General features: G+C 34.3%; 1 long non-coding RNA gene across 1 annotated transcript in view; it reads left to right on the forward strand.

Annotated features, from left to right (window-relative positions):
* The window catches only part of LOC145683351 (uncharacterized), a 321,416-nt gene that overhangs the window by 109,882 nt on the left and 192,721 nt on the right, over positions 1-18,813 (forward strand). Inside the window, exon 2 of the long non-coding RNA XR_014131058.1 lies at positions 7,751-7,838. This is a non-coding gene — a long non-coding RNA (uncharacterized LOC145683351). The remainder of the gene's footprint in view (positions 1-7,750; positions 7,839-18,813) is intronic.

An 18,813-nucleotide genomic window follows, 5' to 3' on the forward strand; every position in this document is an offset into this window, starting at 1 on the left:
TGTTTCAAATGACAGATTAAAGAAGCAGTAGAAAATTGTTTTTAAATAACATGTTAGATACTGCAAGGATGCGATGTCAAAAAATGATTTTAAAAAATGTCCACGCTGTTACGCAATGGTACTGTACTTTTGGAAGCTTGAAATCTCCCTCACTAGTAGCAGAAATTCTGAGAATTCCGTAACTTTTCTAAACATTTCAAATTTCCTAACTCTTCCAGGATATCTCGCCTACCTCGCCACCATGTATTGCAATACAAATCTCCTCATAAGAAAAAGTAACCAAAAGCATCCTGATTTTTAAATTTTTTTAACGCGATCCTTCTTTTTTCTAATTTCATTTTGTTTCATCCTTCCTTATTTTTTAAATTCTGGTCTCGAAGGGGGGGGGGTCCAGACCTCCACCCTTGGGTACGGGCCTGATGCTGTGTAAAATATGCAATAATTATCTTATCCAGTGTAACTACATTTAAATTGAAAAGTTGTTCACATACTATCGTTATGTAGACGACACGTTAATTCTCTATAAAGACGACAAACAAATAGAAGTACTCCTTAGAATGTTTAACAATATTAATTTTAAAAACGAAATATGTTATACTTTGGCACGTTTTTTAGGGGTCACATACTACAAAAACTTATACCTTTACCTTAGAATTCGCTTGTTCTTGGTAAAACTCTGTATTTTTGTCAGTTTTTGTCCATGTGGGCCCAGCTCAGCCAAAAAAGAGAGTTTTTTCGGGTTGGAAACAACTGAAAAAAACCACCTGATAATTGAGCTTTTGATGAGTATATTAGTCATACAACTAAGCGGATCACATTGAAAGTGATTTTTACAAAATTTGGACTTTTAGGCACACTACATCATTCAATATATACTAATTAAATCTTTTCAAGGACCTTTGTAAAGTACTGAATAATTTTTTAAAAACTCAACTTGAGATAATTATGGGATTAATTGAGATAATTGTACAAATTCATGTATAGATTATGCTTATATTTGAAATAAATAAAGTCTTTGAGTTTTACATCTGATGTGAGCTAAAGGAGTCTGTGGGCTAAAGGAGTCTGTGATGATGAGAAATGAATGAAATGGTGGAATGAAGAAAGTGGGAGAGAACGGGAAATCCCGGAGAAAACCCACGAGCTCGGTGATTGTCCTTCACAAACTCCACATGGCGAGAGCTGGAATCTAACCAGTTACCCAAAGCACCAGAGGTGAACGCTCTGCCACTGAGCCACCGCGTCCCTCTTGTTGCAAATTGTGACAATAAGAATCTTGAAATATAAATCACATTTTAACACTTTTACCCTCAGACATTTAGATATTTTGAAAAATAAATTAAATCCGAGAAAACCGATATGGGCGCAGGTGTTTTTTTTTTAAATCCCTGATTTTAGTAGCTCTCGACTTTGGCTGTGAACGATGCTATTAGCTGTTAAGTTTCTAAAATCCACAAACAACCATGGTCCAGTGAGAATTGAACCTGGAACATTGAAGTCGGCAGCCTGAGACTTCAAAGCGCACGGTTACTGCGGTCAACTCTCGTTCTCATTTACGAAATCAAGTAAAAGGTGATACAAGACTTCTTTCTGAACTGCAAAATTGGTCTCAAAGTAGTTTTAAGTTCATATGTGCAACAGATGTAATCTGTTGGTGGTAGAAGGATTGGTGGTAGAAGGATGTCAGAAGGAAAAGAAAAATGTATACAATAAAAATATATTAAAAAATCAGGAGCAATTCAGTGGAAAAAGAGCGGCAGATCGCGAAAAGAACAATGCAACTTTAGATAAGTATAGTTAAATTTAGAATTTTGCAATCAAATATACAATGAATTTTATGTTGAGCATTCACTGATATAGTAACTCCAGCAATTTCTTCAAAAGTGATGTGTGATTGGAAAACAAAACTAGTACACGTTATTAAAGGTATTGGTACAAGGTACCTATAATTATTACTGCTATTTAAAGATAGCAACACTTTACCATTTTAATGGTAAGAGAACATTTACTTGATCTTTAAAAAATCCAAGCGAGTATTTGTTAAAACAAACTTTTATTTTGCTGCTATCTGTGGCTCATAAAATAACGCATCATAACGCAAAGGCGAAGAAACGAAATTAATCAAATTGCGTGGTCCCAATTTCAAGCACTTCTAACAAAAAACAAAAAAATATCCTTCTGTATCCTACTGCCATATTACCAGATTTTACTACAATACACGAATATTGCATAAACAGGCTATTCAAAATTCCTTCCCCAATTTACTGTAATTACTGAAGACGATCTTAGGGACATCCGAAATATTGATGCTGCGATTTCTAATAAATTTATTTTCTAAATAATAGCAATTCGCAAAAGATCAAAATAAATGGTTAAAATTTCGTACAATACTATTACCTATGTTAAATGGATAAAAACTAGACATTGGCCTTATTTAAGGCACCGTTATAGCATTTGCCTAGTACGACTGAGAGAAACCAGTGATAAGCGGTTTCTGAGCGCGAACCCAGGATCTTCCTAATACGAAGCCAACACTCTACTCAACTGCCCTACGGTCACACGCTAATATAAAGCAATACTTTAATATAATTACCTCTAACTCCAGTAAGTAGTCAGATACAGTTTCTGTTGAATTTGCTGAATGTGATTTCTCATTAGATGAACCGGCCAAGTTTTCATTTGGAACGACACGGGTTTGTTGTTTCTCTTTTGATATCAGTTTTTGCGTCTCTCTTCCTCTGTCAATCTTCTTATGAAAATACCTTACGAAGAAGAAAAGGAGAGAATTGTCAATTTTATTTTACCAATAATAAGATAATTCATAATTATAAATCAAAATAAAAGTTCCTGTGGTTTAAAGGTGAAGCAACACATTTGTCTTATAATCCCGCTATTTATTCCTATTGCATCAGACAGCTAAAGATTTTCCTTGTAATCGATGTCTACTTTCGGAAAAAGACCTACTTTCATATCACTGTGTTGCATAAGGACGTTAAAGCCAAATAATATTATTTATACCCATGTGTAATCTAAATAAATTAAGAATTTTTTTAAACCAAAACACCGGTTCAAAAGAAACGTCTTTTTTGCTAACTCTGTGTAGCAGACACTGGCACCCAACGAAATATTTCCCACCAGCTGTATCGAGTAATATTAAATGTTAGTAGCGTAAGTTATTTTGGGGATCTTATAAATTACACACGATTAGAATCACAGTATTTACAGACAACTTGTTGAGTGGATCAGGAAAGTTTAACGAAATTATATTTGTCTGTTTGTTTGTTTAGTTTGAGATATTGCATTTCATATTTGAGTTTACGATACTGAGCAAGAAACTCTGAAATTTCGAAGGAACAGTATATTTTATTTTTTTTTTATTTTTGGCCCGGTTCAAGCTAGCACCGTTCATAAAGAAGGAAACAAGGGAGAGAGAAAGATTGGTAAGCTGTAGGCCCAGTTGCTAAATATTTCCTTCGATCGCTTTCGCTTTTTTTCTACGAACTCTTGTGGAATATTAGCTAGGGCCAGGTTAATTTATGTCCTTTCAGTTTTCGTTGCTACTTTCGTGATGTAGGCCTATGAGGTGAGGCGCATTTTGATAAAAGTAGGCCTTCTCTGTGGTGTGCATATTGGGTATGTTTTCTTTGTCATGTACAAGGACTTTGAGGTATCCGTAGAAGGTAGAGGGGTGCAACGTTGTGACTGGTGTCCGAGGGAGAAGGGGGCATTTGTGTTATATTGAGGGCCACATGAAAATAGAAAAAGTACCAAAGTGAAATACGCTTGGTTAGATTACATTACGTTACGTGAGGCTAGCTTAGGTTGAGTTAACTTCAAAATAGAGGCATGTAGATTTTTACAATTTGGCAAAAAAATCACTATTGCGTATAAACACGGAGTACGAATGTATACTAAGTTCTGGGTGCGTCCGAAGGAAACAGGAGGCTAGCTTAGGTTGAGTTAATTTCAAAATAGAGGCATGTAGATTTTTACAATTTGGCATAAAAAATCACTATTGCGTATAAACACGGAGTTCGAATGTATACTAAGTGCTGGGTGCGTCCGAAGGAAATAGGCGTGTCATCGATGGTGGGTATGCGAGTTGGTAGTGAAACAGATGTTTTTTGCAATGATACTAGCTTCAATAGCACTTCATATTAGTAACGTTCCACTTGTAAACAGTATACTGTGTCTTTTACACAATTTCAACAACTGACATTCGTTATTTTTGTATAATTCTATAAAACGCAAACACGATATGTCACAATCTTGACATATACGCGCTATTACCACACTGTCTTTCCCGCCACTAAATCATAACAAGTGTACTTCTCCGCCAAACAGTCACTTCCGCCTCCACATAAAGTATTCCTTTACAACATCAAACACAGCCTACAGAAATCACTTTCTTAACTTCAACTATTCCCCTCACCTGACTTTCACTCACTCTTCCTCTCAAAGCAAAGCGAAAGCAAAAGCAAACGATGTACAGAAGATTGCAATGATTTGTGATTGAGTTTTACATGATGGGGGCTTCCATTTGGACAGCCCCCATTTTTTCGTTCTGGCAGCGCCCCTAATTGTTTACAAACGGAAATTTGGTCTGAACATTACTGTGCAAGCGATTGCGACAATTTGTGATTGAATTTGACATGGTGGGGGCCTACCACTTAGCAGACCACATTTTTTTTCTTGTTGTTGTGGCGGTGCTTCTAATTACCTACAAACGAAAAATTCTCCTGCGCATTTCTGTCCGGACGATTTTCAAACGTTTTAGACCATTTTCGATAGAGTCTTGAATGGTTGGGGGGCTGTCTAAATGGACGTGAAGGCAGTACTCCAAAAATACATGTAATTTGTATTGAGTACCATGGGAGGCAATGTTCATTTCAGATTTTGAAGGGCGCGGGAATTAAATAAACGATTGCTGAATGTAGTAATGTGGAAATTATAGTAACTCAGATTGTGCACGCTCAGGATATTCCATAGAGGGAATTTCGAAGCTGTAGGATCAAGAACCACCTCTATAATAATCACTGACTGCCATTTCAATAATGTGTTTTATGTGCTTATGACCGTGTTGCCATCCTTTCCCTCCCCCTCTAACTGGATACTTGATTATGATGAAATGGAAACACGGTAATCGTCCAAATTTTGTAAACTCTATAGTTATCAACATTAAAATCGGAAATGACCCATTTCTACCACTTCCAGTTGGCGAATCACCTCCATTAAGGAACTCCCTCAAGAGGAATCACTCTAATTATTTATTGCAAAAAGCAGAATTAAAAAAATCAAAGTTATCGTGTGAAGTAACGGCCGCTCGTATGTACGTACTAATATCGGTAATTTCCACTACGCGATCCCAATTAATACTTCATACACCCCCGCCACACACACAGACTAGCATATGTACACACCAAAGTAATAGCTTGTAGTATCCCCACGCTTACGCCGGAAACTAGAAACACACACACAGAGGCAGAGACAGAGAGAGAGATAGATAGAGAGATAGAGAGAGAGAGAGAGAATCTTGTTGTGCCTTTATACTGAATTCATCATTACTCACAAAATCGATTACAAAAGAAAAAGAAAAAAGTTGTAAATGAAACTTTCAAAGATTGGTACCAAAGCTGCGTGTAACACATGAAATTGTTCTATAATGATTGATTCGTAATATGGTGTATGTGAGTTTCTTAATGGTAATATAACAAAAAGCCTTCAAATTGACCACAAAATAAAAAGTGAAATTTGTTCCTGAAATGTTGTAAAATCGAAGTCGGTGACCATTATGGGAACAGTCTACAATAACAATATATGCAAATAAATATTAATATACTTCACGTTTTCCAGTGGGTGCAAGAAAGCTTCGAATAGTGTTTGGTGCCATGGTCATTAACAGATGCATATATATATATTAGAGTGTCCTTTATTTTGGGCAACTTCGTGTTGCCATACGCATCCCCCAAACTGTATTCTATATGATCGCAAAGACTAATTAGTGAAATAGCAGCTCTCTATGTGAACGTTAACACGTGCTGGCTTCACGAGAAAATCATGAAATGAAGTTTACACATTATAATATAATTTAGAATTTCCAATGGTGATAACAAAGAAACTAAAAGAGACAGATAAACGGAACTTCGCAGAAAGCAACTAGAGAGGGTACTACATCTGCTTGTGTATTGAGGAATATCAACAGGTTACGAGTGTTGCCAACCCAGGAGAAGGCATGTTTTGTTAATGGAATGACCTAAATTGGATATATCACTGGCAGCTGCAATGAAAATTGAGACAAAAAAAATGGTAAACGCAGATCAGTGTTGCAAACGTTTCCAGAAATAACGTGAAACATGTTAAATACAAACACTGTTGGCGTACACACGGGGTGAGCTACTAACATTTTGTAGTTTAAATCAGATATTGACAAGAACTGTTTACGCTTACTCTAAGTGTAGAAGGATTAGCTGAACAGTGATGCCATCAATAGAAGAAAACTTTGAATTTCTGAAAGGTACATTAACTCGGAAAATGTCACTACTGCTGTATCGTCTAAATCCTATAATGCAAGGCGGTAGTGCATGAGGAGTAGTTCCGTGGTTGTGTGAGATCGATAAGTCACGTATGGTATCTTGTAAAAGCTACAAGGAAGTTTTGTACAAGGCGACAATGCTGCGCGGCGGATTGGAATGCCAAAAACCAGGTTAAAATATGAAAACAGCGTGCAATATGCATGGGTTTATGAACTCGTGGGCTTTTGGGGTCGCTAATGACGTCAAGAGTAAAAAACAGCCGCTGTCTAGCATTGCTATCTTTTACAAACCTTATTTCCCTGCTTTAACAAAAATACCGATTACCTCGTTCAGTACATGACTTGCCGATTTCACAAGCCACGAAACTACTCCTCATGCTCTACTGCCTTGTATTATATGTTTTAAACTATATAGCACTAGTTGCCTTTCCAAATTATTGTACCTCTTCTAATCTCAGCCTTTTTATTCGATTGGTGGCAACACTATTCAGCGGATTCTTCTAGACTTAGAGTCAGCGTAATCAGTTGTTGTCATTTTCTGATTTAAACTGTACAACACTTTAGTAACTCATTGACTGTATGCACCAACGTTGTTTGCATTTAACACATGTTTCAAGTTATTTCTCGAAAAGTTTGAAACACTGAGCTCCATTTGTCATCTCTTTTGCCTCTACTTTCGTTGTTGCTTCCAATCATGATATCCAACTCAGGTCATTCCTTAACAAAACATAACTTTCTTCGGTGATGTTCATCAATATACGGGCAGATGTCTTCTAAGCTCTAGTTGCTTCGTGCAAAGTTTCGTTTCTCTGTCTCTTTTAGTTTCTTTCATATCACGATTGGAAATTCTAAATTATATTATACGTCAGTTTATGACTTTGTCGTCAAGTCGGCAGAGGTTAACGTTCTCGTAGAGTATTGCTATTTCACTGATAAGTCTTAACGTTCACATAGAATACATTTAGGGAGTTACGGTTCGCAACAAAATTACCCAAAATAAAGGACACCCTAATATAAATATATGTATGTGCTATGGTCAGTTGGAGTTTTATTACCAATCTAGAATTGGTAAAAGTGTAAAATCTTATTTTGTAATATGAACAACATGTACTCTATGTCCTAAACGTATATTTGAAACACTTATTATTTTTAATATTTGATAAGGATAACTAATTATTTGTGTGGATTGTATTTGTAATTACTATAATTTATTTTTAGGTGATGCAACCAATGGCTATTGTTAAAACCATCATCCTCCTTCTTATTATCTACCACTTGACCAAACCAGCCTTCCTTCGCAAACATAGTAAGTAAAAACTGATATTTTAGTTTATTTTATATTAAGATTTAAGGTAAGAAAACATTTCTAAACAGTACTACTCTTAACCGAAGTAAGATGTTATCTGAGACAAGAGTGATAATATTCTGTTCTGAGGCTCTTAACGGCGATTTGAGAAAATATTAGCCCTGTTAGTGAGAACAAACGAGGGTAATAATGAATTAAGAAGAGCAAGAAAGTTGTGATGGTAAATGTGACCATCTGGGTTGGGGACAGGAAGTGACCTAATCAAGTTTGAAATAAAAAGAGGCCAGTCGTGATTGGGAACAGAAAGGGGTGTCACTACCTTTTGTTAAATTAAAAATATAATTTGTAATCTACGATAATTTAGTCAAAAATATAAAATTGAAATAAATGAACTTTTAGATTATTCTAACTTCAAAATGCTCATTTTACCAGTTATTAATTCATATCAGACTTCCGAAAATAAATCAAAACAATTTAATGACCGTTTCAATAGCGACCACTCCCAGTCACGACCCGTCTTTCAGTTTTACTAGAAATATGAAAAGAAAGAGTGAGAAAGAGAAAAAGGAGGTATGAGAGAAAAAAGAGGAAAGGAGGGAAAGAAGAAAGGTAGAGGAAGCTAGAGGGAAAGGAATCACTGGATAAATATGGAAATAGGCTGAAGGAACTTGAACAGTTACTGAAAGGTAATTTATTTCCGAAAGCTACTACTGGAGGATCGATTCTGAAGTGATCCGAAAGAGACACATCGTCCCCCACATGACTCTGAACTTTATTTAGGCAACTACGCAACTGGGAGTTGCCCCAACCCTGCCCGGGTGATGAAAAAGTTTAGTTTAATTGTTTGTCTTTTATTTTAAAACAAAAATTAACCAGTACCCAGTATATGAACTCCAAAATCAGAGGTCAACCATACCTTTGAATCAGCTAAAAAAATGAAAGTGATGCATATATTCATCACAAAGAATTTTTGAGATTTCTAAAATATTGTCGTTTATTCAGGCTCATTCTGTTTTCTCCCAGAGCCGATTTAGATTAATTTTGAATTTATCTTTCATGACCTATGTCATACATTAACATAAAATATATTATATTATTACACATATATTACGAACACTATCACAGTAAATTGATATTAATACTACCTTTTAATAATAAATTCGTCATTCATACATGCACACACACACACATAATGGACAGCGTATCTACATGGATGAAACTAGTGTACGAGAAACCAACTATCTACGATTTCGTAAACATTTATTACATCTATTGATAAAGAAAAACAAAGATAACAAAGATAATAAGAAGAACACGAATTTGTTAAAAAAACATGGTATCAATATATATATATATATATATATCAATATATCAATCCACATATTAAGTTAAATAATAGCTTTGCAATGATATATGTAGACATATATTAATGATGTATGAATAAAAATATATATATTAATGAAAAGGACAAGAAGGAAATAATTTACAAATATATTAGATGTTTTCGCTTAATTTTGGAACGTGAGTAACAATTCACGAAATTTATTTATATTATACAATATAGGAATAATCAAAGAGAAGAGAACAACGAGGAAGAAAGCTATAGTTATTGATTATAATGAGTCTTTATCTCATATGTGAAAACTTTTATAAAGTTTACGAGTCCTATCTCTTAAGTTGAGATGAGCGTTAATATGACACAACTATTAGGAACTCTTTATAGTGTCCATTTATTTCGCTCTATTTTAAATTCATATATGTATGGGATTAAGTCACTAAATGTATTTGACACAAATTTCGTCTGTAGACGCAATCACAAATTAAATCTTTCCCCACTTTTGGATTCCACAGGAACGAAGTTTTGTCTCTATAATCACGAAGCATATCTTTCTTCTTTGGTTATTCCAATTATTAATTAGTTTCTTGATCAGCTTTAGGTCACTCGTTTATTAACTGAACACACCATTTAGTAATTTATTTATAAGACGTATAAATATATGAGAATTATTCAGGTTCAACATAAAGTTTCGTTGGTATCAAAATCACGATCACTGAGGCAGAAAAACACTTGTCAAATTCTACGATCTGTATACGAAGGGAGGATTTGAAGTAAACTTTCACAAAAGATTCTTAGGTTTATCACTTGAAAGGAAATTTGTTAATGAGTTAGGGTTACGATTCCAACCTCCCTTAGTTCCATATCACATAAAGTCTATTATGACAACGAAGTTTAAAATTACATATATTATTTAGTAAGATTACAGAACGCAAAGAAAAATTATCTAGTATGCGGCGGTATTTCAAAATCTACTTCTTACACTCGTGGGATGTTTCGAACTATGAAAACCAATGATCATTCGGAGTAGGTATTGATATTTACCTTTACTCATATTCATTTTTCTCAACTCAATATTCTACATTTGGCTTCAATATCATACTTATGTTTCACACATATCTTACGTTCCACTTATATTTATATATTACCATATACATATATTCAATAAATATTTACACATTCAACTTAACGACCCTACCAATAGTTTACTATTTGATTGCAATATTTTAAAGAATTAAAACGTCTGACATTTCATATAATCAACTGGTTATCCACACATAACCATAAAAATTCATGTTCTCAATTATGCTACTTAAAAGTAGACCTTTAATAAGCGATGCAGGCGAGTAAACCCAGAATACATACATACATACATACATATATATATATATATATGTATGAATGTAAAATGTTCATCCTACTTTTGGGCTTAAATTACTACTACATTTATGAGACTCAAATGGAAATATAAAATAGAAATAGCCCATAGTTCAAAGCAGACTCTACACGGATAATAATAGAAAGGGAAGAAAACGTCGTAGTGTACCAAACCATCACTCACTTATGCAGTGGGTCCAAGACGATGAAAAACCAGTGTCTTGATACTCCACGTCGATGAATGACTACACGTATTATGTCTCACGACGTCTCAGTTGATAATGTAGGTTCTAAAGCTATATACTGAATGATACATATTTGTAAAGCTCAAAACTTGTCGGGGAGGGTAAAATTTTAAAAAAATATTGATGAATAAAATAGAGGAATAGATGACGAAGAGAGAGGGAGAGAGAGAGAGAGGCGGCACCAAAGGAATGAGCTAGAATACTACAACTACAAAGATAAGTGGTCGAATTTTCATATCACAACCTTCCATAGCCAAATATTCTTTCATGTGCAGAACATTGGTTAGACTACTAAATACGTAGTCTAAAATAAAGTATCTCAAACGCAACAGTAAGTCTGTGCCCTCAAAGGGATTTTCCCAAAAGCTTTTGCTTTTGGGAATCTCTCTTCTAGCTGAGATCTTGGAGACTCCGGCACTACCGGGAATCAGTGTGGTTTCCTAATTTAGGATTTCCAAAATTGAAAAAAAAAACAATTATTCGACCGCTCAGAAACCGAGAAGAATTTCGAGAAAAGTATGAAAACTGGACTAAAATCAATGAAGAAGAAGCAATCCTAATTGATATTTGCTAAAATAAAAAAAATAATTAATTAAATTTTGTACTGGTGAGTCAATACAAGCCAAAATATCGCAATCGCTACAAGTACACAAGGGAGCGAACTTTGAGGCGTCAACTAATTTCAAGACACTAAATCTACTACAAGTAGAAGAAATGAAAAGTACTACATTTATTAGGTTATTTACTCCTATCTGCTCCATCATCTCTACGAACAATGGTAACTTATTCAGAATGGGTGACGTGGAAAAAATTCAAAGATGCAGGGTATTATCTTTAACGCAATTCAAACGCATATATTTACACTGTGTAAAAACCCATATGTTCTGTAATTAGTTATAAAATATCAAAAATCGCTTGCCACCTAAATACCATTCACGCTATCAGACTACATGGTCAACAGGTATTAACTATTACAACGAAAAATTGATAGGCTACGAAATTTAAATATACTCTGTCGATTACCCAAAATACACTTCCTCATATGACATTCTGATATAAGGGTTAGTACTCGAAACATTTATTATTATACATAAAAATTCAATACAATAACACGTGGCTAAGAAATACACTGGGCGGATATACGCATGTGTGTCCTATTATCTATTTAACCTTACTACACTATACATATCATTACCATTATGATTTCTCATTTATTTATTTTCTGCGACGTCAATTTATTTTTAGACACTATATATCATACATTTATGCCCAAGACTATACAGAAGTCTCATTGATAATTTACAGGCCAATTTAAAAATATCGCGTACTAACAAGTACATAAGAAAGCGAGCGAACCGAGACTCTATTTGCACAAAAGACATAGTACATTTCACTTCGCAGTTTAAGAATTGCATATGTGTGCAGAGGAAAGCAATATTATCAACGATATTATTTAAATGTATTTATATTCTGGTAACAACAATGAGGTTTATTCTCTTCAGCAAAGAATAGGAAAGAAATTGACATGGCAATCTATCAGCGGAAAATTAGCATTAAGAAAAGACGCAAAGTTTAATTTTGTTAAAATTTCGGTAACTGGACTATGTAGAACGTTGTGGTTTCCAGGAATGTTCATTACTGAATCGACTGGTGATTATCTCTATCGTCGTACGGCTGGAATCTGATTTATTTGTTCATGAAGGACCTGATGATCGTCGTGTAAACGGAGACACTGGAGAGTTTCTAGATTCTGCAAACGAGTAGGAATAGCTATCATACGCTACAATTCTTGTGTTGTAGTTCTTGCAGGTAATGGGTATTCAAGACACAAGACCTGACGTTAGAGTACCTGTAACCTATCATAGAACTCTGGTAGAGCGGAAAACCAGGCGAATAGTCCATCAGTAAGACAACAAAAGACTTTGTACGTATAAGAAGAGATTCATAATGAAGTTCCGGTTGATTTTTAGGTAACCGCGAAATAAATTGATTCTTCCGCATCTATTAGCTTCATAATTGAAGAGATGAGCTTTCCAATGGAGGTATTTATCGAAAACGAATAAATTTTTAATACTATTTTGCAAACATAATTGCTAACCTAGCAGTGATAAATATAGTATATCAGGATTTCGTGTTCAGCAAACCTTGTTGCTTTGGGGAACAGAAAAAGTCATTTGAGTTTTAGATATATTCAGTTTCAGTTTCCATCTGAGGTTACAACTGACAAGCTTATCAATTGCAGCAAGTTAAAGTACTACTGGTCCCTCTATGTCTTAATGGTCGCTGACTCAGGGCCCTTGGTCCCTGGTCGGAGGTTACCTAGGAGTAGCGAGGATTATATTCTACATATTTTAAAAGGATCTGAAATTGATGATGAAATTTCATTTGTATTTCTTACGCCAGTTTCGTCTTTGGGATATAGTTTTAATTCTAATTGAAGTTTTCTTATGTTTATTACAATGTCTATACGTCCATTCTATCAGATATGAACTTTTTATCAATGCAAGCATATAGCCGCAAGCGATTTTGACAAGCTTCACGCAATGTATATACATGTATAATATGCGTATGTTGTTGCAGTACTTCAAAAATAGTCGTTCCTAAGGAATTCATTTGTTTGGTAGTACACTTAAATTGAATGTTTTTCACACTGGAATACATTTAGGATTTTTGTCCGTTCCGTTTGTGCTATACTTTACCAGTCTCATGCAAGTAACAGCACCATTTTCTCCCCAAAGACTGCACGTAATACCACTTTTTAAATTCAGCCTACTGATCTGAATATTATCATATTTACGCTCACTGTGAATGTAATAATTGCATTTTTGGAATCGTGTAAGTAATATATCCCATTCTTTAAAGTAAAGCCCTATGCCAAATTGTATTGCTTTGCTCAATCTAGGAAGAGGTTTTAATTGTGTAGCACTGATCTGAATCATATATTTTGTTTTAAATATATTTATGTGTAATAACTGGCAAATACAAATTCTTTGTCCTTAGTAGTTGCACACATTCTTTCAAATATAATTCTCTTGTTCGAAATATTTCACCACAAATTTTATGTTTATTAAATACATGCTAACACGTCATTGCAACGAAATTTGTTAACACAGGAACACCAAACAAATCCACTTAAATGAAACTTTTTGTATTAAATTCGAATTGATGATCAGGACCCGTGAATCCTTTGCAGCATATGGATGCAGATAAAGTATTTAAGAAGCATAATAATTCTTCTTGTTTTCACTTTTACATGGATTACTATCTCTTTGCTAAAATAGTATTATTATCGTTTTCAAGCTTCACAACGATACTTCATAGGAATAAATTGGCTAGATAAGATTCTATAAGGTGCAATCTACTGTAAATCGATAATCTTAGTAAATGGTTTTATAATATAACGTGTGTTTACAAACTATAGACAAGTAACCATAATGACGTTATTATGAATACTATCTCCAAAGATACGTATACATGACTACGTAGTAAAAGGAGAGGTTGCAGTTCTGATGACCTTACATGAACATCTTCTAATATCTACTATTACATCACGATAAAACAGTGTTGTCAGATTCTTTGTTCTAGACAGTTCCAGTTCTTCCTTCACTTAGTTTTTAAAATAAAATTTTAATCCAAAATTTTAAAACCTAAAAATCTCGAAATAAATTTTAAAACCAAAATATATATTTTTTATTGCAAACTAAAAATTTGTAAAGGAAATTTTAAGACAATCTTTTCTACCAAAAATTATAAAACTAAAAGCTTTAAAAACAATATTTTGAAAGTAAAAGAATTGAAACAAAATTTTAAAACTAATTACATTCTAACGAAATAAAATCAAAATTAAAATGTTCAAAGAAAGAGTATTAAGCAAAAAAAATAATAATAATTCAGCAATTTTTTTCAACCAAAGAAATTTTAAAAAATAAAATTTCAAACCGAAGACTGTGAAACGAAAATTTTGAACCTAAAAAGCATGTTAATCTTACCCAAATAAAAGAGTAACCCGGTGACCAAGCGTCGTGGGCTTTGCAGGTGAGGTTCTCTCGGTGACCAAGGGTCGTGAGAGGGGTTTAGGTAGTCCGATCAACCTGATGCTCGTTGATGCATGCAGCTTCCTTTTATCTTGGAGTGTCTGCTGCCATCGGTGATCTCCGTCTGCCGACAGCTGGCGATGTTGGGCGACTCCTCTTCGCCGTCTGATTCCTTTTGTTTATTATGAACACGTGTAGTACACATGGCTATCGCATAGTATGGCGACGTGGGATCCTTACAATATAAAAACAGCCTAGGAGGTGGTGGTAGGTTGTGGGTGTGATGTTAGGTGAGAACATATGTTACTCTAACCTAAATAAAAATGACACATTATTGAGTATCAGAACTTAAATATACTCCGTTATATACAGTTAGAAAAGAGTAAGGGGTAAAAATACAAACCAATTCTAAAGCAACTGCTATGAAACACTGAACGTAATAAGAAATAATTAAAATAAGAGTAATTAAAATTAGTAACTTGTTTCTTTTATTTTTTTATTTTAGTAGTTCAATAGTCATTTATTATTATTATTATTATTACTAATAATAATAATAATAATAATAATAATAATAATAATAATAATAATAATAATAATAATAATAATATGTGTTATGAACCCTTCTATACAAAAGAAAGGTAGAAAGGTAGATTCTATCATTGGTCATTAGCAAAGAAGTTATGTTTTCCAGGGAGAAGTTCACAAAGTGTTAATGTTATGTCAGACGTTGTGCATGCTTCCATGCGCATTTTCCGTTCTCGTATAAAACAATGTTCTAAACTTGAAGTATGACTACTTTTGTGTAATATGATAAGAAAACGGTCATCGCTAAACTTCCTTTGTGGAAGAAGCAAAAAAATGTGATGTATTAGTACCAGTTGAAACGGTTTCTTTTATTTCGTGATCGTACAAATAGGAATTGTACTGGACTTACCTGGGTAATGGAATGCTTAAAATTAAGCGAGTATCCATTGATGCAGAGGAATTTCCCCACTTTGTCTATTATTTGGTGTTTACAGGTTCATTGGTACGGAGGAGTTTGCTACAAAGAAATTATGTAGATAGTAAAGATGTTTTCTATATTTCCGTTTGGAAATTTACATGCAAACATTTTACTGACGTTATACTAAAATTTTACAGCGTAAAAGTATAAGTCATCACGCGTTAATAAAATTAAATTCTCTGTTGTATACAATTCTGACATACTTCCTGATACACAAAACTGATTTTCTTTCTCATTTCAAGAAATAAGCAAAATCTTATGGTGCGGATTGTTCAACTGATTATACAGTATATTGACACGTATAGTTTGGTACTAAAATCACTGGCCCACCTTTAGTGATTTTCACGATGGTTGCCAATGGATGTCGTTAGACTTTTCCCATGGAGTGGTATTTAATTACGGGAACATGTCTACGTTTTAGGCATGAGGGTGCTTCTTGGTTGAAAGTTTATTTTTTCAATTGAAATCAGTACCAAGTTCATCAGGATTATTGCGTGCACTTGAGGTGTAAAATTTCGAATCCATCTCTTCACAAAAAGTTGTAGATGACTAATAAGATTTCTTCCTGACGCTCTTGATAACACAGCTGTCGTACGGGTCTGTTTTAGGGAAACTTGTTTGCGGTAATTGTTTGGAAAGTCTGTAAGCTTAGAAGGATTTGATTGAATATCATTTCGGTTACATGGCATCTAAGTAATTTTATGAAACTCACTGAATTTTTTTCTTCTTCCAGGTGTTAATTTTTCATGAAGTTAAGTGAGTTTTGACTTGTAGTAGAATTTTTGTTAGTTACATAGTCTCAATAATTGCGCTTTATATAGACTAGGGAAACTACTTCAGCGTAATCATAATTGTTTCGAGATATTATGGTTTGGAGAATAGTTAGCTCAATATAAGTGATAAGAGCTGTAGGTGGCATGTTTATAATTTATGCACCATGAATGATATTGCGGTCATTCAAGTACGTACAATGAAAGAAGTCCTTTTCTTAAACAGAGACCTTGGATTCGACTCTATTAGATCGATGTGTCTTCGATAATTTTTCTGTTCGTTTTTAAACATAGGAGTATATGGATTAGAATACCTTAGGTAAGCTCCGGGGTCGATCTGACTTCTTGTAAGTTTTGATCTCTTTCGAGTTGCCTCTTATAACGACTTTAGGCGGAGTTATCCCTGAGCTATGTACTATTAAAGAAATTAAGGTTTGGTGTGATTTAATTCTAAGCCATTGAATACTAATTGGATAAGTGGTAATTAAAAGTAATAATATAGAGAAAACATTTTGTATTTTACTGTACATTTAAAGCAACTAACAAGCAGGTTTTCTAATTACCACACTCCAACTTCCTATAAACTGCTGGGGTGAATAAAGGAATTGAAAGTAGGACATACGTGTTTTTGCAACGGCGAACTTGAAGGATGAATGGCGTAAAAATCCAAGTAAGGTGTGAAACTTGTAGCAAGGCCATGAATAGTAACGCACAATGGGGATTTGCCAGAAACTCCTGCAGTGAATAAAGGACTCAAATATTCAGCATCCAATTTTTATATCGGCTAATGTGAGGGACGAAAGGGGTAAAATTCCCTCCAAAAATGCGAACATAGGACAATATGGGCCCTTCTAATAAGGCAATAAATAGTAAAGCACAATTATTATTTACTTAAAACTCTTTGAGCGAATAAAGGAATCAAAGTAGGACACAGTCTTTCGTTTAATATCGGCCAACGTGAGGGACGAAGAGAGTAAACACCCACTTAACCGAGCGTTCGGCAATATGACACGGAGTAGGAATGCCAAAAAGAGCAACGCACTCTGTTGTTTCCCTAGACGATTTTAAAATTCGTAGAGGAAGAAACAATGAGAAGAAACATTGTAATAATAGTCCAGTCTTCTGCAAAATGGCGAATCAATTACGAATATTGTGTCATCATCTGCATGAAATGTGAGCAATGCTATGCATTCCTGAAAGATAAATACACATTTTTGATTATTGGTTAACTGTTGCTGTTGAGAGATTTAAAAGAAAAAGCAGTAAATTGGTCTACTGTAAATTTTGGCCTACGTGAGAGATAAAGTTGGAATTCTTTACTACATCACGATGGCTGACATAAAAACACATAAGTCGTAATTTTGTTTTTTACTTACAGCAAAAGTTTCAAGCAAACCCGCGTTGTGTGTTGTTAGCTCTGGCCTTCACGAAAGGTGTCTTGCATTATGTTCGCAACTTAAGAGACCGTCTACCCTTTTTATCCCACCTTGACAGATCAAATATGTTTTGAAATCACTTTTTTTGCCTTGCGAGTGTCAAGCAAATTCACATTATGTTATTTAGTTGTAACGTTGCTAAAATGTATCACATTGCCCTATGTTCGAATTTTATTGGGTGTTACCCCATTTTCCCCCCGTTGGCCGAAATAGAAAGGTCACGTGTATCCTACTTTTGAATCCTTTATTCACTCCAGGAATTTCAAATGAATCGGAGTTATTTGTAAATTCATATGAGGAGATCGTATAACTGATGATGTTGATAACGTATTGAATTGCCAAACATTAATGAAAATTAAGGAGATTCAATTCGTTTTTATGTTTTATGATTCCCCATATGCTGATTTGGTTCTCTGTTTAAAATTACGTATGTTCTGATAACATACCAATTCAGGAGAAAAATATATAAAAAGGGTGTAGCGTTCTAAATGAAGAATTATTAATATTTATGTGTTGTGTTTGTCCGTAATCAGTTTCGAAACTTAGTTTGCTGTCGACACATTACTGGAATGATTGTAAATTGGAACATGTAGGAAAATATTGCAACTATTATGACATGTAGGTAGCATATTATCCAAACTATGACCAAACTTTTCTTGCCCTACACCTAACCAAAGTTTTCCCAAAAACAGTGCTTTGACTTACACTATTTAGCACAGAAGGATTACATAATTACAATTCTAATGTGCGACTGCTCTACGCATTGAACTTCCA

Source organism: Thermobia domestica, chromosome 4 (genome assembly GCF_964235325.1).
Source record: "Thermobia domestica chromosome 4, izTheDome1.hap1.1, whole genome shotgun sequence".
Taxonomy (NCBI): Eukaryota; Metazoa; Arthropoda; class Insecta; order Zygentoma; family Lepismatidae; genus Thermobia; species Thermobia domestica.